Source organism: Tamandua tetradactyla, chromosome 4 (genome assembly GCF_023851605.1).
Source record: "Tamandua tetradactyla isolate mTamTet1 chromosome 4, mTamTet1.pri, whole genome shotgun sequence".
In the NCBI taxonomy this organism is placed as follows: domain Eukaryota; kingdom Metazoa; phylum Chordata; class Mammalia; order Pilosa; family Myrmecophagidae; genus Tamandua; species Tamandua tetradactyla.
The window spans coordinates 18,725,932-18,747,909 of NC_135330.1; the positions used below are offsets into that span (position 1 = coordinate 18,725,932).

A 21,978-nucleotide genomic window follows, 5' to 3' on the forward strand; every position below is an offset into this window, starting at 1 on the left:
TGGTTTAGAACTCTGTTTGCCCCCAACATTTCTAATAGGGCCTTGCCCGTAGTAGGTGCTCAAAAAGAGTTGTTGAATTTAATCTGTTCTTCTGTTGGGAAAGTAATCCAAAGCTCTCTGATATTGGGTCAATAGTGTCACATTTGACTCAAAAGCAGGCATTTTATTCCAATAAATCAATAAATAATTATTTAGCACTCACTGTGCAAAAGCATCTGTCTATCTGTCTGCCTGCCTGCCTGTCTGTCTACTTGTTTGTCCACAACAAGAGATGCAGTTGTAGAAAGAGCACAGGGTCTGGTCTTGAGTCCAAGCTCTGCTCTGGAGGGTGTGTGTGTGGCCTTGAGCAAATCACAATCTTCTGAATGTCAGTTTCCAGGTTTCCTCAGCTGGAAACAAGCACAAAATTCTCCGTTCACAGAGATAACATGAAATTTTAAAGAGGGGATATATTTTAAAGCCTTTATTACATTGTGATGTGTGTTAATGCTTACAATTGTTATGAGTGCATGATGAAAAGAAAAAAGCAACTAAAAATGAAATATGTGTGTAGGAGTCTCCGCCACTAAGCAGTGAGGTCCAGCCCAGGCCTAAGGCCTGAGTTCCCAGCTCCCTGGGCGGGCCTATCCTGAGCCCTGACAAATTGCTAAGCCTCCCGAGACAGGTTCATCATCTTGTCAAACAGCCTCTGAGAAGCTTGGCTTCCTGGGAGGAGCGGGCTTACTAATAAAGAGATTGTCTTAATAATGCAAAGTGCCTGGGTGCTATGGTAACGGGCATTACATGATCTGGAGAAGTGGAGCAGCTTTTGATAAGAATAGGAAGCCCGCAGATGGGAGAAAGGAAGGGGTGATGCACACAGAAGTGGGAGGAGGGGGGTGGGGGTGGGAACACAAACGTGGATAGACACAGAGAATAAGCTCTAAGGGCATTGAACAAACAGTAATGCTGGTTCCCGCCTCTCAGGGGGGCCTCTCTTGGCTGGTCCCTTCTAGCCAGAATGTATCTTGAACATCTGTAGATTTCTGATTGCTATTACAATTTAGGATCCTGTGTGCACTTAAACTGTTGGTCCCAATGGCTTTTTTAAAGACATAAGCACATGCAAAATCTGGATAAAAGTAGGTTGTGGTTTTACAAAAAAAAGAAATCAAAAGCACGAGTTTGCTTGTATTCACCGATAGGTGACTTGAGCAAGTTCTCTTGTAACTCTTTTTTGGCACAGCTTCTTGCTCCAGAAGGGTTTTCATGATTCCCACCAACATGGAGAAGCAGAAAACTTGTACCTTGAGGGTCAATGCCATTGCTGATTTCCACACCACGCACTTCATCACCCCATCAGAGGCTGCCCCTCCTGTGAGGACACGCTGCACAAAACAGAAGGCTGCTGATGCAAAAGATAGCACATTAGATGGGACAATTCATGAACTTCATGAATTGATTTCATGAATTCATAAGGGAATTCAGGCTTAGTGTGTCCTTCTATGTGCCAGGCAGACACTTACTGGCTCCTTTATCCACATTAGCTTCTGCCAGGTTTCTGATAGCTTGGGTTTTAGATCAAGCTCTGCCACTAGACGGTTGTGATTCCTCTGGATTTTCTTAAAGAGAAGCACATAAGTATGCAGATTTTTTTTTTAATGAGTCTTATTAAAAGAGTATTCTCTTCTTGTGGTCTCTAAATAGCTCCTATTTGACCTTCGTTTTCTTTCCTTTTTTTTTTTTTTTAACCTCCTGCTATTTCTTCAGTTATAGTTGGGGCCCATCATTATCATGATAAAGAGAGTTTGGTTCCTTCTTAGTTTTATCTTATTTTTGGTTTGGGTTCCGTTGTAAATCAGCAGTTGCCTCAAAGGCAAGTTGACTATGGCTATTTTTATGTTTATTGAATAATATAGATATTTCTACTGCTGCCAAGACAAAAGGAGAGGGATATAAAAGGAGGAGGACTTAGATTAGGAACCTGACAGAAACTTCTGGTTCCCAAGCCAGAATGTGGCAGCATAGGTAGCTATGAATATTCTTTTTCTGTGGATTTTTAAGGCGAGACTAAACTCTTCCTTTCCTCCATTTAGTGTAAGATCAAACATGCCTGCAGGGAAAAGAAGGAACTGCCACTGATTCCCTTAAATATTTTATGTGAATTTAAAGTAGCTTTGGATTTTTTAAAAAATATTCTTTAGACTGGAAAGAGATTCATCGTATTTGAACAATGATTAACTCTGGGCAAAGGATTTTTAGTTAATTTTTTTTTTTTTTTTTCTGCAAACCTTTTGATATTTTACAAGTATTTTTAAAATCTTAAACACAAATATTCTTTAGTCTTCTTCTGAATTGTCTGTTTCTGCCATTGGTTTATCACAAATTACAATGCCTTTACTTCATCCATCTTATTTCATAAGGTAAGTAGCTGAGAAACAACAACAGAAACAAAAAAAAAAGTGTGGAATTCTCACTTCCCAGAAAAAGCCATCAGGCCGGAAGCAAAAACCAAAGTTTTATGAGCATCCCTTGGGCTCAGCCGTTCTGGGGTCCATTCACCTGAATTATATTAGACTATCTCATCTCACTAAACAATCAATCTTGTCAGCTGCCACCTACATGTGATAATTTGATTACTGTCTGCTTTTCAGGTCCTTGAAAATCACTGAAAAGACACACCATTAAAATTTTTCTTTTCCTACTTCTTCTACCCCACTGTTTCTCCATATGCCTTTATAATGCACATGTCCTGTGAAATCAGACCTGGATTCAAATCCTGACTCTGGCTATTTACAGCACACATATGACCTTGGGAAATATACTTACTGAGTTTTCATGCACTCCTCTATTGAAATGCGGATGATAGTTATGAAAATAAGATAAGCAAACATGAAAATACCTAGCATGGTGTTTCATACAGACTACCATCAGGTTCACTGGATCCTTTTCATCTTCCCCGAGGAGGACCTTCAGCTTGCTTAACCCATGGCCCAAGGTGACAACTACTTATACAAGCCACAGCTTGTCAGCAGCTGCCAACAGTCCATGAGCATCCATCTCAGCAAAGCACTGGCAACTGAGCCCTGAGTCAGCTCCACCTGCCCTCAGCTGTAGAATAGTCCTTTCTGTGAAGGCTTTGTATAACCCAAGAGATTCAATAAACATTTATCTATCAACTATCATATAGCTACGACTGTGCTCTCATCAGAGGACAGAAAGAGAGATAAGAAATGTTTCCTGCCCTTCAGCTCCCAGTCTAATGAGTAATTTCAATATGGAAACCCGGATGAGGCTAGGCCACCCTTGAGCTGCTTCCCCTTCACAGCCATACTTCTTGAAGGGGTGGTCTAAGCCCCTGGCCATTTGCTTTACCTTTCTCTTGCCTCTCAACCCACATAATCTGGCCTCCACATCCACCACTTTAATAGGATCACTCTTGCCAAGGTCATCAAAACTCTCTTTGCTTCAAATTTGCATCAATATGCCCAGGTGATTGTTTCAGTTGACAAATGACAGCCTTGACACTGCTGAGGGTTCCCTTCCCTCTTTGAAACATGTACGTTTGCCTTTTCTGCCATAATTCTCTCCAGAGCTAAGAATCCAGAGGATGTCTCACAAACATCTTACACCTAATACATCGAAACTAAATTCATGATCTTTCCTCCAAATCTACTATTCTTTCAGTCTCCTCAGTCCTCCAAATGGTATCTTCATCCATCAAGTGGCTCATGCCAGAGAGCTAAGAGTCATCTGTCAAACCTCTTCCTGCCTCGCTCCTTGTATTTCATCCATCATCAAACCTGTCACTTCTCTCCATCTCTAAGTTTTCTACCTTGGTCCACCATCTTCATTTGTTTGGATTATTGCAAAAACCTCCTAACTTCTTTGCCTGCTTCCACTCTTATCCCCCTAACCACACCATAACCAGAATGATTTTTTAAAACATAAATCTGATAATATTACTCTCACACTTAAAATCCTTTATTGATTTATCACTTGTACTGAAAATAAACTCTCTACCAATAACTTGATTTTAGAGATAACTATGACCTGGAATCTGGCTATGCCTTTACCTAAACTCATGGACTCTTGTCCTTGATTACTATGTCACAGTTGCACAGGTCTTCTTTCAATGCTCGAAACATGCCATGCCCTTTCCTTTCAACATGCTGTTCCCTCTACATGGAAGGTTCCTACACCTACTCTGCCACGTAACTCCAACCCACATTTCAGGACCAAGCATAAATGTCACCTCCTCAGAGGAGCCATCTCTGATACTCCAGTCTACATTAGATCGTCCAGCTATATTCCCTCATAAAGCCACATTATTTTTGCTTATAATTTATCATAACTTTATATTTATTTTATTGTACATTTGTATTTATTTATCTCTTTATACATATGATACTTTCATTCCTAAGACTATAAGCAGCATGAAAGCAGGGATTGTGTCTATGACCATAGTTCTCTTCCATTTAGGAAAACAGGTTTATTTAACCACAAAGGTAATATGTGCTGGCTTCTGGAATTAATCAACTTATTCCTTCATCTGAAAGTATATATGTGAGCTTGCAAGGATCACTAGATATTTGAGAAAATCAGGTCCACAAAAAGAAGAATATATAAAACACTGACGCCAAAGGAAACAAAGAATAGAAGAGAATGTTTAAAATAATTCTAATTAGTATGCTCAGAGAGATTCAAGGAGCTATTACATCCATAAAACAAAAATAGCTGCTATAAAAAATAGAACATTCAGAAATCAAGAAAGAGTTATTCGAATCTGGAGCACGATCGCCAAAGAGAAAAGGTCAATACAACAGGAAGAAAAAAAATCAAGGAAATCCTCCAGGTCATAGGTCAAAAAAGACAAAGAAAAAAAAGTAGGAAAACTATCAGAGGAAAGCTAACAGACATGGCCTCAATCTAGGAAGCTGACCACCATTTAATGAGAGCTCCAGAAAACGAGCACTACAGAGAAATGGAAAAGGACAAAATTGTAGAAGAAAGGAATTTCTGGGCCTTATGAAAAAATTCACTGGTTCCACATTTAAATATATCCCAGTTAAAATTCAGAGACACTATCGATAAGAGAAGATGCTTCACGCTTCCAAGAGAGGTATAAAATAAAAAAAAAGATGACCTACTGTTGTTGTTTGGAGCTGTATCCCAGAAGACACAGACAGAAATTTAAACAGAAATGTTTAAATGTAGAGACAGGTGAGAGAGGGAGAAGGGACATTTTTACTTTTCATTTAATTTCATATTGTTCTATATTGTTTGAATATTTATTTTTCTGTACATGCATTACTTTAATTAAAAAGCGAGAAAATTATGTATCCCAGACAGCCATTCCTGTGGGTGTGAACCCATGGTAAGTAGGACTATTTGATGAGCTAAGGTCTGGCCCACCTCAATCAGGATGGGTCTTAATTTTATTACTCATGTCCTTTATAAGTGAACGAAAGTCAGGCAGAGAGAGAAAAAGCTACAGAGGGAGGAGCCAGAAGCTGCACATCAAGGGAGAGAACAGGAGATGCTGCCTTCTGCCTTGCCACTAAGCTAAGTTAAGGACCAAGGCTTGCCAGCAGCCAGCCCCAAAACACCAGGCTTCAGGGAGAAAGCATCAATGATGCCCTGATTTGGACTTCTGCCTAACCTCAAAACCATGAGCCATTAAATGCCCACTGTTTAAGCCAGCCATTGCATGGTATTTGCTTGAGCAGCCAAGGAAACTAAAATGCTTACAAAGCAAAAGCAATCTGATTGGCATCACTAAACTTGTATGTTGGAAGACAATGCTAAGGGGAAAAGAAGAAAAATAATCTTAAGCCTAGAATTCTAGCCAAACCAATCAAGTGGTGATGGTGGTGAGGGGTGTGTTTCAGACACCCAAAGATCAAGAAAATTTCCTTCCAATATACTCTTTCTATAAAGATCCCTTGAAAGTGGAACAAAGCATAAAAGTGGACTGAAGGAACATAGCATCAAGAAGAGCAGAATGAACCACGAGTGAAATGAAATGAAATCGACAGTGACATCTCTGCAGAGGGCCTAGAAGGTAACCAGTCAAACCAGAAAAAGAGAGAGCTCTTTGAGTAACATGTCTTCAAGAGTCAAATAAATTTCCTGCAACAAGTAATGCAAAGAAGAAGCTGGATGATCTTACTGATAAGGTGAAAAGACAGCGTTGTTTTGAACAAAAAGAAAGGCAGTTAGGAACACCAGGAAAAATAAAATTAACCAGGAGCCATATAAAGAAGTCATGGTTCAAATATGCAAAAATGAAAATGCATCATAATTTTGAGTATGGCTTGATTGTGTGAAAATAGAATCCACTTGACATTGGTCTCTGGAATATTCTGTTATGAATGGAGGGGTTTTGGCAACATCGAGTGGCATCTTTTCTATGGGTGTGAACAGTCTTCTTGGTTCTGAAGAGAATGATAATTATATAATCATAATGTAAATGCTCATTGGTTTACAATTTATAAAATCGACATATAGACAAAACACAGAGGACTTAATGGTAGGTACAGTGATATAACAGAATGTAAATGTTATAAACCTAAACAATGTAAAAGTGATGGAACAGCTCACAAAAGTTAGAATGTGAAGGGGGATAAATCTTATTTTATAGCATAGAATAAGGAAACACTGTCTGAAATTGAGAGATCAAGAAATATTTTAACATGAATTTAAATATGTTATTTAAAATTGTATAGGTAAACAACAAAGAAAGCAAAATCCAGAGGGGTATAGTAAATAAACTCAGGTCTTACTCTTTTATTGTGTCAATCAGCATCGCTTAAAATAAAAAAACCAAGAAAAAGGCATATAATCATTTAGTTAATTCAAGTTCAGAAACAATCACCAGAAGACCTAGAAACAGAAATGTTTACATTTGCAGAGACAGGTGAGAGAGGGAGAAGGGACATTTTTATTTTTCATTTCATACTGTTCGATATTACTTGAATATTTATTACTCTGTACATGCATTACTTTAATTAAATAGCGAGTCAAGAACACGCAAAACTAAATAAACAACTTCTGAGCTAAAAGGGTCAACCACAGAGCTCTCTAGAGGAGGCATGTTTGAACGACCTACTAGAGCCCCTTCAGAGTTCTCCCAATGTGATCAAGCCTCTAAGCCAAAAGGCAAAAGTCCCGCAGATCTGAGCTCAGTGGCTGGCATTGTGGGAAAATGAGACCCAAGGGTTTCAGTTGGCCACCAGCTCAAGAAGAGCCATCGTTTAAAGCAATGGTGGGCTGGGTGAAGGTCACAGGACCTGGAACAGAGGCCTTATCTGATCTGGACTGTCCCTACTAGCTGTGTGAGCCTAGGCTAGTAAGGAAACAATTCTATCCATCCCATAGGGTTGTTCTGTGTTAAACTCATTTATGTTACCCACGTAGAAGAATGCACAAGCTGCGTGTTAGTTATTGTTATTACAAAGAGATGCAGATTCCAGCTTAAGTGGGAGCCTAATGACAATAATGAATGTTCTCCAGATTCTGTTAGGTGATAAGCCCATACAGCTGCTTCCCTCCCTAATTACTAGGGGATAGCTTGACTTTAGCCTGGGGGAAGAGAATGTCGATTGGGGGAACAAGAAACTTTTAATACTAATACTACTAATAAACATTAATATTTCTTGAGTGTTTACTATATGCCAGAACTGTCAAAGCACTTTATACTTACAGCATCTCATTCAATGTTCACCACCAGCAGGTCAAGCAGACTTTATAACCCCATTTTGCAGAAGAGGAAACTCAGAGGAAGTATTATGTTGAAACCTGTGAAAATGTCATTATTCAACCATTTTTAACCTACGAACAACTCGCAATTTGGAATGACTCGGCATAAGAGGTAAGGAGCTCAAGCCAATTAATAGCAGAGTCAGGTTTCAAGTCTGTCTTACTGCACAGTCTGAGTCTCTTCACTGAGCCTCCTTGCAGTGATGAGCAAGGAGGATGCCAGGCGATGCACTATGTCCTGCAAGCAGAAGGGGTGTAGGAAACTCATGGGAAGTAACTTGGACTTTTTAAAGTTATATGAAAGCAGTATTAGAACCATTCTAAATTATTCTAAGGCAGAGCTAGAGGAGTGAATCCAGGTTTATAAGTCCTGGTGATTATTCAGTTTGTGGGACCCTCTAAAAAAAGAAGAAAAAGATTACAAATACAAAAAAGAGTATTTGCCATATCTTCTCTTCTTCTGTCTCATCTCTTCATATGACTTTAAAGATCCTTTTTTCCTCACTCTTATAGGTAGAATGGCATCCCTCAAACAGAAATATTGGGGGACCTAATCCCCAGGACCTCAGAATATGACTTTAGCTGGAAATAGGATCGTAACGGATGGGACTAGGCAATTTAAGGTGAAGTCATAGTGGAGGAGGGAGGGCCCTTAATCCAGTATGACAGGTGCCATTAGAAGGGGAGAGGAAGCACATGGCCATCTGACAAGTGAGGCAGAAACTGGGTTATGCCACAAGCCAAGGAACACGTGACGCCACCAGAAGCCATTAGCGAGGCATGGCACAGATTCTTCCCTACAGACTTCAGAAGGAAGCACGGCCTTTCTGACACCTTGAATTTGGACTTTCAGTTCCTACAACGATGACACAATCAATTGCTGTTGTTGTGAGCCACCTAGTTTGTGGTGCGTTGTTCTAACAGCCCAAGGCAACCCAAACCGCCACCATAGCGCCCTCCTTAGAACCCGTGTGTTTGTAAAAGTCAAACTGGTGACCAAGGCTGTGGTCAGGACTGCAGGTGTATTTTCATCTGCACGAAATGCACGGGAAGGCAGAGGAGGGAAGGAATTTGACCTTCCAGAGATACTCAAATTGTGTGCAGTTTACATGCAGTGCCCTGATACAGAAACCGGCACTGCATTCCCCCATCCCTCTCCTGCTACAGCTGAGGCCTCAGTAGAAATTCGGTTGTTTTAATATTCTGTATGCATCTCCCTTGAAAAGTCAGTGCATACTGAAAGGTCCCTTCACACATCAGTGTGCTCAGTGAGTGTTTTTTTTTTTTTACCCTAAGCCCCACCTTACCTGCCTGGTCTCAGACTCCCGACACCCTCCCTCCTTTTTCATCACCACTCAATACATCTCTGCTCCCTGAACACTTCAGCACAGACTCAGGCTTCCTCTTCTTATTACTTTCAGAAGATTCTGTAGGTGGAAAGAAATTTAATAGGCAATAATAATGCTTTCTATTTTTAGAGCTTCTGCCTTCTGAGCAACCCGAAGAAAACCACAGCTATAACAAAACCAGTTAAAAGGTTTAAAGTGTCTTCCAGAGGTCTTCTAGGAAAGTCCCCTGCAGTGAGGCAAAATTTTCCTGAAACCTGCCTTGGGCAGGTGGTGACCCCTCCCAATCTGATTCAGAGATAAAATTCAGCTCCATGCCTGGAATCTCAACATCCAGAACCTCTCTCAAGGAGTTCTCCACTCCTAGCCAGGCTCCTTCTTTCCATTCTTTTCTCCCTGGAATGACTGCAGCAACCTCCCAAAGTTCTCCCAACCTGGAGCCTCTTGTCCACCCAACCTCTACACCATCAGAGCAATGCTCTTTCCAAACTGTAGCTCTGATCTTGCTTGAAATGCAAGGTGAGAAGTGCAAAGTGTTATGGGGACACAATTGGGAATGGGGTCAAGAGAAAGTGTCACAAATTGGGAACTGTAAAATCCTTGGAAGTCACTGAAAAGAGTGGGGAGCAGAGATAGGTCAGGCAAAAGGCATAGCAGCTGCAAAGGTTTGGAGGTTTAGAAGCACATGAATGTTTGAGTAACGCAAAGTGGCATGAGTGGGGAGAGAGGCAGAGAGGCATTACCTAAGGAGAGAAGTGAAAGGTAGATTGGGGCCAAATTGGGAGCCAGAACTTTTTCCTCACGGCAGTGGGGTGGCTGAGTGGTGGAAGCCATGGCAGAGGACTAGGACCGCCAAAGTTGAAAGGTCCTAACCCCCAAGGAGGAGAGAAAACATGTACTAAAAAGAAGTGTGCCACAGGCAAATGCAATTGGTGTTGTCATTTCACCGATTATCAGAACTCCAAACTCCTTAAATGGTTCCACCCTTGCACACCCACACAGATATACAAACAATTTCCCTTCTTTAGTCTAAACGAACCTTAGTACCAATTTAGCTCCCTTTTTTAAACCCCGGGGTAGTGAAGAGGGTCCTAGATTTGGATTCAAAAGGCCTGATTTCAATCTACCACTTAAGTGTTTTGACCACCTCTGTGCCTCGGCTTCTTTAGTGCTAAAATGACATGCAAATTCCTCCTTCCTGCTGGGGTTGAGTGTGTCATAGGAGATAATGCACATGAAATACCTAGAGCAGTTCCTGGCACAGAGGATGCATGGAAGTCCTACATGAAGTCTGTTGTTTCCCTTGGGACCTTGCCTATCGTCCTCAGAGCATCCACGAGTTCCATGTCCCCAAACTTTTAAGGAGAAGATGCCTTTGAGAAGCAAAGATGTTTGTAGACTCTAGCTTATGGTCCCTTTGGGCACTATTCTAGGGGGGCTTTCTTGAATTTTCTTGCCTGGTGTAGGGGTGGGCAGACACTGAAGGGGTCAGGCTAAAGGAGCCGGGGCAGTGTGTCCCCACACAGATGTGTCTGTGTAAGTACTTCTGACAGTGAAGAAGGCGGGTCAAAAAGGTAAATGAATGCACACGCCATTCACTTGGAAAGGAGAGGGTTAAGGTAGATGAGGGGGCGGGGTCTGAGGGGAGGGGATCAGCGTCCAGCTGGCTCAGACCGCCATTGACTACCTGGATGGGCAAAAAGGAAGAGCACAGAAGATGACAGAATGCCTACACACTCAGGCCACTCAGCCTGGCAGAGTCCTTCCCCTGTGCACCTCCAAACTAGAGAAAATCTCCCAGGCTAGGGGCTAGGGGGAGGGTGGGGAGCAGGTGGGGGGATGGGCAGTTCCACCAGATTTCATGGATCCACCAACAGTTTCCAGTGTTCTTTCCAAGGACAAGCTCTCCAACCACATGCTTTTCCGTGACATCACTGTCAGTGACCTTTGGGGGCCAGAAGGGTGGAGTCAGAGGGGAAGGGTACAGGCCACGATTCTTTGGTCATCACAAAGGTTGGGATTGTGAACTGCAGAGAGCTGGAGAGAGGCCTCAATGAGGACAATGTCTCTTGCTGGACTGGGAACAGCTTCCCTGTTCTAGGATATCTCAGGACTATAGTGGACCTGTTGTTTTTGCTCCTTTGCTATATTAAAAAGCACATTGTTGAGCATAGAGGCTGTGTGTGTGCATGTGTGTGTGTATGTACAGATGTGTAAAGAGTCTCAGAAAATTGCATCTTGCTTTCAGAACAAGTGATGATGTGGAGCGGAAATCTCACAGCCCAGCCAGTGGAGAGAAGAGCATTTTTGCTTCTCAGAAGCCCAGGGAATGAAAGAGAGGAGGAGGGAGGGTGGAGGACAGGAGGAGGGGAAAACTCCTGTGATGTTTCAGGGAGAACAGCAAATAGCTTTGGAAGAGATCAATATGCCCAATGACTCCAAAGCTGATTACAGCTGAGCAAATGTAACCAACTGCCCTGAGTTCACTTAAAGTAATAGCCTCAAACACTTGAACGAAATAACTCAATTACTTTATTGATTTGGGATTTCAGCCCTTCCCCCCAACACATATACACCACCATGGCCCATATTTACTATCTGTTTTCTGTTTTATTTCTCTTAAATAAAAAAAACAAACATAACTGGCATGACCTGCTCTACCAGCTTGAAAAACAATGTTATATCTGTTTTTTTATATGCACATTGATCGTTCAAGTCCTCACCTACCCAAGTTGAAGAATGCCCAGTATCGTCTCTCTTGGGATCCCCTCCCCAAAACTAAAGAACTCCAGATGCTTGCACAGCCCAAATTGGTGAGGGTATAGAAACAACGGAGAAATCTGATCAGTTCACCAGCCCCTGCTTCTCCTTCCCCTCATCCCACCCCGAATCCTGCTGTTGTCGCTTCTAGTTCCTCACACTTCTAGTGGTCCCACTCAGCGTGATATCTTGTCATTGCTGTGCAGATACTTGGCTAGCTCGGCTCCTATGGGCACCAGGGTTCCTGGAGGGAGGACAATTCTGCAGCTTAAGCATTTGCCCATTCACCATCCCATTTACATTTGCAGGTCTTCCCAGTGTCCCAAAGCCATGTCCTCCAAAACCAGGAGGGACTTTCAGTGACTTCCAGAACCAGCTCTACCCAAAGATTTCCCTCTTGGAGGCCACTGATGCTTTCTCCTGCTAACATACTTTAAGGCCATGAAAAAAAAAACCATCATAAGCAACTGTATTAGTTTGCTAATGCTGCCAGAAAGCAAGTACCAGAAATGGAATGGCTTTTAAAAAGGGAATTTAATAAGTTACAAACTTGCTGCTCTAGTGTGAGAAAATGTCCAAACTAAGACACCAACAAGAGGTTACCTTCACTCAAGAAAGACTGATGCTGTCTGGAACACCTCTGTCAGCTGGGAAGGCACATAGGCTGGCATCTGCTGGTCCCTTGCTCCTGGGTTCCATTGCTTTCAGTCTCTGTTTCCTGTGGGGTTCTTCACTTGGTGTCCATGGACCTTCACTTAGCTCCTCTGGAACACAACTCTAGGTTCTGGCTTGCTTAGCATCTCATGGGAAGGCACATGGTGACATCTGCTGGGCCCTGTATCTCCAAATATCTGGGTCTCATGTATGCTCTGTCAGCTTTGAAGCAACTGTTCTCCCAGCATCTGCATCGGCTCTCTCTATCAGCACTCCAAGCATCTCCAAACATCCATATTTCTATCAGCTCTGAAGCAACTGTTCTCCAAGCACCTGCATCTGCTCTGTGCTTTCTCCAAGCTATTTCCTCTTCTAAAGGACTCCAGTAAACTAATCAAGACCCATCTTGAGTGGGTGTAGTCACATCTCCACCTAATCAAAAGGCCATACCCACAACTGGGAGCATCACATCTCTGTGGATATAAACTAATGAAAAGGGTTTCCACCCTACAATATTGAATGAGGATTCAAGAAATATGGCTGCCCCCACAAGATTGTACCTGGAAAAATCTATGGTTTTTCTGGAGTGCATAACAGCTTCAGACCAGCACAGCAACGTACACCACTTATTGTCAAAAACTCAACAGGGACTGGAAAGTACCTGAGAGACTGTCCAGACCTGTGCCCTTGTTTCACTGATGAGGAAATTATGTCTAGCAAGAGTAAGTGATTTGCTCAGGGTCACACTGCTAGTCTGAAAAATTCTACTTTTGTGGGGGTAGAGCTGAAGTGGGGATGTGGAGGCTGCTTAATGCCAAGACCTCATGCACCCCAACAGAAAGAATTGCCACCCCGATCCCATCTCCTGCCATCAGGCTCCAACTCCCAGGCACTCTCTTCGTTCTTCGGAGTTTTTGCGTGTGGCTTGCAGCCTCATTCCCCTCCCTAAATGCTCGCATCACCCTAGGTTACTTCAACCTCCAGTAGCCCACCTTCTTAGTTCTTCAACCTCCTCATCCCCACTTCTCCTTTGCCTAACTTCCAATAACAACACTCTGGACATTTTCATCACCCAGAACTGCTCCACCTTGGAAACTTCTAACAACAACCTCCTTTCATCCCAGCTCTCTCAGTTGGTTGCTCCCACTACGCTAGTCACCTGACTTCAGAGGAGACTCCAGGCCCCTGGGTCCTCTGTATTTTCTCTCCAAAACAGCCCCATCCCGTCTCCACCTCCCTCCCCATTCAGCTTAGGCTTCAATATCTCTCAACTCCCAACTCCCTTATCCTTCCATTGCATCTGCCCAGCCAAACTCCAAGCACGGAGGCACACAAACTTCACTCCTACATGCAGGTGGCTGGGTGCTGCTGGAGGAAAATCATATACATTACAGACCTTTGCCCTTCAAGATGACCTCCATCCACAATGGAGGAGCCTGCTCCTCCGTCCTGGGGAGCCTGCTCTCTTGTTCATCACAGCTATCATTTCCAACATTTCCAATCAACCCACCACACCATGTCCTCCCTCATTCTCAGCAAATGAATTCAGTTCCTATCTCACAAAGAAAACAGAAGTTATCTGACAGGAACTCCTTGAGTTTCCTACCACCAAAAGAACAAGCTTACCTACATCTGTGCCCAGCCTCTCCTCCTTTCCTCTGGTTGCAACTTAATGCATGAAATTGATTGCCTGAGTGATAGAAGTGCTGAGAAGTCAACAGGGAAAAATGAAACATCTCAGAAATTAACAGCAGCAGGAAGCCACTATCATCACTAGGTTGGAGATGCAAAGGAAAGAAGTGTCATTATCAGAGCCCAGGGGCTGGGGTCTCCCAGCAGAAGGCAGAACAAGGGGTCCTGTCTAATGGGAGCTGAAGCCACAGAGAAGATGCAGCTGCTGTGGAGACACATCCTCAGGCAGAGAGGGAGGGGGAGACATCCCTGGCTTCTCCCTTCTGCCACCAACCCTTCTCATTTCCCAAGAAAGTCCAGCAGGACACTGGCTGACTGAGAAACAGGGACATGGAGTCTTTAGGAGACTCAGTCATCCCATGACACAGGGCAGAGCAGGGACAGAGTGAGGGACAGATCAGAGGGTCAACAGACCTAGGACCCCCGTAAATGGAAGATGCACCCACTTTACTAAGGCTTCACCTTCCACTCGTTTTCTGAATCCCATACTCCTCTCTTTTCAGAGACTCTGCTGGGGTAATCAACTTGGCTTGGTATGCCTGGGAGTATCCTGGTTTTAGCAATAAAGGTCCCATATCAAGAGAAACCTCTTAGCCACAGGCAAACCAGGCAAATTAGACTCTAATTATTAGCCTATTTTTATTCTATATTTTCAAATTCTCCCTCTCAACCGGCTCCGTCTCACTAACACTGAAATACGCTCAATCCTTTCCCAGACTAAACAAATTTTAATCCTTTGACCCAATCTCTCTCTCTGCCCTCCTCTACCTTCCTCTTTTTCCCTTCCCTCTGCCTTTCCTTTCCTCTCTCTTCTGTTCCGTCTTCTTCCATTTCTTCTAAAAGGCGAACATTCCTCCCACCCCCAACAGACACATGCATGTCCATCTGCTCCGTGCACAGGACTGGGGGGGATGTCCGCAGCTTTCATGGTTCCCTCAGCAGCCACCGGGCAGGGCGCCAGCCGGGAGCAGGTCAGGCTCCAGGTGTGGGAACGTGTGCATGGGCTGGGCACCGGGAAGGCAAGGGATGGACCGCAAGGAGAGGGGCAAGGCAAGCCTGTCCTTGCAAGTAGGCCCATGGTTGTCAGGTGGGAATAACCCAGACATGTGCCCACGGCCTGGGGGAATCCCAGGTGCCCAGCTGCTGAGGCAGAGGCCACCCCGAAACCAAGTTCCTTAGGTATAAAGGGGCATTTGTTCTGCTGCCTCAGAATAAAAATTCACTAAGATCTGTTCCTCTTATCACCCTGCCGCTGCTGATCTTTCTCTCTCTGTGGGAAAGCTTTTTATGCTGTTAGGGCCCCTTCTTAACATAGGTACAGGCATACCTTGGAGATACTGTGGGTTTGGTTCCAGACCACCATAATAAAAGCAAATGTTGCAATAAAGGAAATCAAGGTATAAAAGCAAATGTTGCAATAAAGGAAATCACACCAACCTTGTGGTTTCTCTGTGTGTATAAAGGTTATGTTTACACTATACTATGGTCTATTAATTGTGCAATAGCATTGTGTCTAAAAAAAACAATGTACATTCCTTAATTAAAATGTAATACAGAGGGCAAGCCACCGTGGCTCAGTGGCCGAGTTCTCGTCTGCCATGCCAGAGAACCTGGGTTCGATTCCCGGTGCCTGCTCATGTAAAAAAAAAAAAAAAAAAGAGTAGAAGAAAATAAAAAATATATCACACAGAGACACGAATTGAGGACATGCTGTTGGAAAAATGGCACCAATAGACTTGCTTGATGCCAGGTTGCCACAAACTTTCAATTTGTAAAAAAACACAGTATCTGTGAAGCACAGTAAAATGAAGTATGTCTGATGGTCCAAACTTCATGATATCTCAGGAGCTTTCTAAGTGGTTTACCAAGAACCTTTGTCTTCCTGAGACTGAGGCAGCCTATTTACCAAGGAAAGGGAACCGAAATTCACAAAACACCAACTATGTGCCAGGGCTTGTTCTAGGAGTTAGGAAAAAGACTGTGTTCCTTGCCCTCACAGAGCTTATATTCTATCCAGTAGGGAAACAGACAATATACATGCATACCTATAAAATAAGAATTGATTGTAATAAGTACTAGGAAACAAATTAGCAGGGTGTAATAGGATGTGACAACAGGGGACTTCTTAAAGCCCTCTCTGAGAAGGGGGACTCTAAGCTGAGACCTGAACAATGGGGGTTGAGGACACATCAGGAAGGAATTTAAAGCCATGCTTAACCTTACAAGGCCTGTGCCAGCATCATCCACAATTTTACACGTGGAGAAACTGAGGCTTCTGGGAGATGAGTTAACTTGCCCCGGTGGCAGAACAGAAGTTCAAACAGATATGATTGAAACCAAAGTCATGCTTTCTTCATTATCTTCCTGAGCTGGAGGTACTTGACCTTCATTTTGAATAATAAAAAGCACCGGGATTCATTTAACAAATAACTATTAAGCTCCCTTAGCAGAGAAAAAGACTTTAATTCTCCATGCTTCACAATCTGGGGGCACAAACAGGTTAAAAATATATACAGGTCAATATGACAAGCATTGCATTAGAATAAATGCAAATCTTTTGTGGCTAGGGCCAGTTTGAGAGTTAAATTGCCAGTTCCATCTAAATCCACCACGTTTAAACCACACACCTTGGTCAAGTTATTTAATCCTCTGTGCCTACGTTTCTTCATCTGTAAAACAAGAATGATATTAATGTTCTTTAGCTTATAGGCTTACAGTGAAGAATATATTATTTAAAACATGTTTTTTGAGAAATGCATCCAGAAGCTTTCGAATCTGAATACTGTGTGTAGATCTGAGCTGACCCTTCCTGGAATCAGGGTCTAGTTCAGTCCTGATAAAGTGTGTAAGTACTGAACACCTACCATGCTCTCTTTTCTCAAGGTTTTTGGAAGATAATCCAGGGCAAAAGTCAAATGCCCCAAGATGGTGCATGAAAGGGGTGCCAAAGGAAAGATCACTGAAGTCAGAGACCTCAGACAAGGCGTTCTCTGAGCTGTCCCTGCAGGGACAGAGAGGTTTAGCCAGGAAAAGGGGAAGGGGAAGGAGAGTCAAGCGGGATACAGTGTGAATTCAGGCAGAAAGCTGCCTCTGCCAGAAGAGAGCTGGGGGCTGCAGCAGACTGGCTGGAAAAGCTGTCAGGCCTTAAAGTAACCTGCCACAACCAAGAGGAAGTGGAGGAATGGATCTAGTTCCTTGGATAAGTCCATAAGCCGACACGTTCTGCGTGTTTTGCTTGTGGATAGCAAGTATGGCACGAGGCACTTTAATGAAATCCAAAGAGCCCAGAACCATGATCTGAATTCTCCAGGGTCTGAAAACCTTGAAGGGAAGAGCTTGGGGGCTCATGAAACAACTGAAAAGCATTTTCAAGAACAGCTGGGCTGCAGGTGGGAACTACACGGCAGGGCCAGCTGAGGCTGTAAGTGTAGAAACTGCAGCTGGGAGGTCAGGAGGGAACTTGAGGGGGTGGGAGGCTTCTCAGAGGAAGTGGGCTGTCGGTGTATCAGGGCTTAAAAGGGGAGATCCAGACTGTCAGGGAGATGGTGGGGAGCACATTTAGGGGAAAGGATGTGCCATTTCTTCTCTTGCACAGAGAAGGCCTAGCTGGAGCAGGGACAGTGAGAGCTTAAGCAAGGGGTGGCAGAAGGAAAGCAACATTTTGGAAATGATAATAATAATTCTCTGCTTGCCTGGAACAGTTTGCAATTTTAAGATAACTCCACATACATTATCTCACTGGAGTCTCCCAACCACCTAGTGAGAGATAAAATTATCATTCCCTTTTGTAGCTAAGGAAACAGATTGGAGAAGTTAAATGACTCACCTAAGATCACACAAAAGCAAGAAGGAGCTAAAGTTAGAACCCAGTCCACTGTTCTGAGGAAGTTTGGTGTGGGGGGACAAGCTCAATATCATGGAGTGGACATGGATGGAGGAACCAGACAGAACTGAGTTCCAACGCCCATTCTGCCAGTTACTTGTAAGCTGTGTGGCCTTGGACAGGATACTTAACCTCTCTGAACCTCAGTTTTCTTATTTTCAAAATAGAAATAATCATACCGCAGAGAGATGCAGGTTTATTGTGAGGTTTAAAGTAATAATGACTCCTGGCACAGCAAAGATATCCTACAAGTATCGGTCTCCTTCCCCCTTTCCTTGTACTTACCATCCAGGTCCTAAACAAACCAAGTTATGGACCCAATGTCCACCAAACCCCCAATGGACGAGTGAAGTCCTAGAGACAAATGACTTTCACCCTCATGACCAACCAGCACTGACCCGGCTGTCAGCAAGATCGTGGCCCTATCCCAGGCCTTGGGGCGGTCGTGCCAGCTGCAGGGCACTTGGTCAATTAGTACATCCCTAACTGAGAAGAAGCCACTGTGGGAGAGAAAGGCTGGGCTACAGTGAGATGGGCTATTTGTGAAGCTACACAGTACACTTCCGTTTGATAGAGCGGGCCCAGGTTTTTTTTTGTTTTTGAGTTTTTTTTGACAAACAAAGTAGGATTTAAAATAACAGCCCACACAAATGACTTCTAAGTAATCTTACCCTTGTCTCATCATTTGGAATAAAAGCAATTTCTTACCCTGGCAAAGCTCTTTATTCTTTTCAGAACATTTTCATATACATTATTTCACTTGATCCTCCGCACACTGAAAGTGATGCAGGGCAGGCTTTACTGTTCCCTTCAAACAGATGAAAAACCCATGACTTAGAGTGGGGGACGGGGGAAGGGGGGAAGGGGGAAGGGGGAGGGGGGACCCAGAGCTCCCAACTCCCTGACCATGGCGCTTTCCCTTTCCCTTCAGAGTCCAGAATAGATTGGCAAACTCGGCTCCAACGCTTGAAATCCTGCCCCATCTGACTCAGCTACTGAATCATCAGAGTTGTCCAATTGAGGCAAGTGTGACTGGGAGGGCTGGGGGGGGCAGGGTGGGGGTGGGGGGATAGCAGTTTTGAAAAGAGACAGGGAATGTCCTGGCTACATCCTTAGCACCCCACTTAGTACCAGCACCGGTTCCTATGCCACCAGCCTGTCAAGGAGATTTTCCCTGCTGTTGCAACCACTAACTCCAACCCTTTCTCAAATCAGTAAGGCAAAAGGCTCATTTAGGGTCAGCCTACCTGAATTTGGTGCTGAGCTGAACCTCTGACTTTAGCTCAAGAATTTAGGTGAGTCATTCCACTCCTGGAATCTAACTGTTTCAATCCTACGGGCACCTGGGGCTGCTCATCCAGGCCACGGATGGACTTCTCTGTCCATACAGTCCACCTACCACCACAGACGGGCTAAGGACGAAAGAGCCAGTGACCATTTACCAGCAACCACTAAGTGCTCTAGGCACTTAGGATCCATCGGTGGGCAAAGCCAAGCCCCCTGCCTTCACATGGCTTATATTCTAGTGAGGGGAGACAGAAAACAAAGCAAAACAAAAAAGAACATGATCGATAAGTAAACTGAGAGGCACTGCTAGCTGATAAGTGCTGTGTGAGGAAAAACATGTTATTGGGTAACGGGGATGGACTGTGCTGGGGTTGGCAGGTTACTGTTCTAAATAGGAGTGTTGCAAGCTTTGTTAAGAAGTTGACATTTGATATTTGAAGTAATGAGGGAGTTCGCATACGGCTATCTGGAGGAAAGGCTTTCCATGCAGAGGGGACAGGCAGAGCGAGGGCTCTAAGGAACAGCGAGAAGCCAGTGTGGCTGGAGCAGAGGGCACAAGGGGGAGAGTGGCCGGAGACAAAGGTCGTCGGAGAGGGACTGGGAGCCGGGCCTGTGGCCTTGCGGATCATCGTAAGGGCCTTAACTTTCCCTCTGAGTACCATCAGGACCATTGCAAGATGTTAAGCAGAGAACTGAAATGATCAGACTTCGTTTTAGCAGAATTTTGACCTGACCAACTGGAAAAGTGGAGTTCAGTGTTGGACATGTTGGGCTTAGGAGGACCATTAGATGTCCAAGTGGAGAGGTGGAGGTGGGAAACTGGCTCCCTGGACATAGACAGGCCACAAAGGTGACATCCACTTCCATTTCCCTGTCCCCAGAGTGGATGGCCCTGAGGGAGACTTACCCACCTGCCTCGTTTTGCAACCACTGGGCACTCAGCTGTCCAGGCCTTGCCAGTCTGTGAGGCCCCATGAACCCCTTTGCCATCCCCAAGGTGGCTTTGAAGACTCCAAGTCTCTGGCACGAAAAGCAGCCAGGGAAGCATGTTCTAATGCTATCTTGGGAATCTCCAGGGGGGTCAAGTTCTTATCTACTCCGGGTCTCCTCTGCCCTGCCAAATGAAACCTCGTCCAGGCCTTATAAAGGCTCAGCACCTCATGTGTCAGGCATGCTGGGGAGCTCTCTCACCTGTATTTCCATTTTATTCTTATCACAACTGCAGAGACTATTATCCCCTTTTTGAAGACAAGGCAACTAAGTTTGTTGGAAAGGTTCGAACTTACCCAAGGTCAAAGAACTAGTATTTGAACCAGTCATTTGACTCCAAATCTACTCTATCATCCCCATAATATTTTATATTATTTATGCTTCAAGGCCCAGTTCAAATCATACCTCTTCCGCGGAATCTCTGTCAAGCCCCCATTTTGCGTCTTACATGTCAAAGCATTTTGGTTACACTTCTCCCATGGAAACTGTGGGTGTGCTGGAACTTTTGCGATCTATGTCAGTTGGTTCTCCCCATTGGATTACAACTTTCTTGAATGCAGAAACTATACCTTTTCATTCTTACTCCTTTATCCTCTAATAATCCTCCTGACCCATAAAGTAATGAGTTCTGCCTGTTTCTAAAATGTGTAACTCTTTACGCTTTTTACGCTCACACAGAACACTGGATATGTGTGTCATCCAGGTTGGTAAGTATAGGCCACCCAGTTTCCTGCTGGCCTCATTTTATTAGTTGACAATAAAATGGAGAGGATGGAGGACTTGTCCAGAGCCATACAGCTGGGGGACAGAGGCAACTAAACTCCTAGATCGTTACCCTCAATTCAGTGCCCGTTGCATGGTCACGGTGGTTAGGACCAGCCCAGAGCCCCCTAAAACCTCTTGGGCATATCCTGACCCTAGGGCAGCACCCTAGAATGTAACATCACCTCCTTTTCCTCTTTCTCTGGCTTTGCTTTCTTTATCTTCTCCTCACCATGACCCTCCTCATCGTCTCTGGCTTTCACTAGGTCGCCATCTCCTCCACCCAGAGCTTCCAGCCCCAAGCAAGAGGAGGGAAGTTCTGACCCAGAGAGCAGCTCTGGGGAGACAGCCCCCCATAACACACCTGGGATGAAGGGTGAGAGGTGAGGCATCTTCACCAAGTTATCTTTATTTTTTTAATAAAAATTTTTTCAAATAATTTTAGATTTACAGGTATATTGCAAAGATAGTCTAGAGAGTTCCTATTTACCCTTTGCTCAGCTTTCCCTGATGTTAACATTGTATACAACCATGGCACATTTATCAAAATTAAGTTAGGATTGGCTTGATACGTTACCAAACTATAGACCAGATTTTGATATCATGGTTTCCCACTAATGTCCTTTTTCTATTCCAGCTCCAATCCAGGGCACACGTGGCATCTAGCCATCATGCCACCTTAGTCTTCTCTGGTCTCACACTTTTTCAGTCTTTGTTTCTCATGACGTTGACTCTTTTGATGAGTCCTGGTTAGATATTTTGCAGAATGTCTCCCAGTGTAGGACTGTCTGATAGATTTTCATGCTTAGAGTGGGGTTATGGGTTTTGGGAAAGAATACAACAGGGGTGTTGTGCCCTTCTCAT

The 21,978-nt window shown here is 44.0% G+C and overlaps 2 long non-coding RNA genes across 4 annotated transcripts in view; one reads left to right on the forward strand and one right to left on the reverse strand.

Annotated features, from left to right (window-relative positions):
- Positions 1 to 19,067, forward strand: part of LOC143680268 (uncharacterized) — a 101,507-nt gene extending 82,440 nt beyond the window's left edge. Inside the window, exons 4-5 of one of the 2 annotated variants that reach the window (XR_013174050.1) lie at positions 7,712 to 7,852; positions 19,007 to 19,067. This is a non-coding gene — a long non-coding RNA (uncharacterized LOC143680268). Of the gene's footprint in view, positions 1 to 7,711; positions 7,853 to 11,334; positions 11,715 to 19,006 lie in introns of those variants that run through there. The other variant, XR_013174051.1, reaches the window with a different exon arrangement.
- LOC143680266 (uncharacterized) overlaps positions 16,672 to 21,978 on the reverse strand; it is an 85,223-nt gene continuing 79,916 nt past the window's right edge. For both annotated transcript variants that reach the window (XR_013174043.1, XR_013174044.1), the window contains exons 6-8: positions 19,323 to 19,597; positions 18,784 to 18,883; positions 16,672 to 16,861 (exon numbers count right to left, since the gene is read on the reverse strand). This is a non-coding gene — a long non-coding RNA (uncharacterized LOC143680266). The remainder of the gene's footprint in view (positions 16,862 to 18,783; positions 18,884 to 19,322; positions 19,598 to 21,978) is intronic.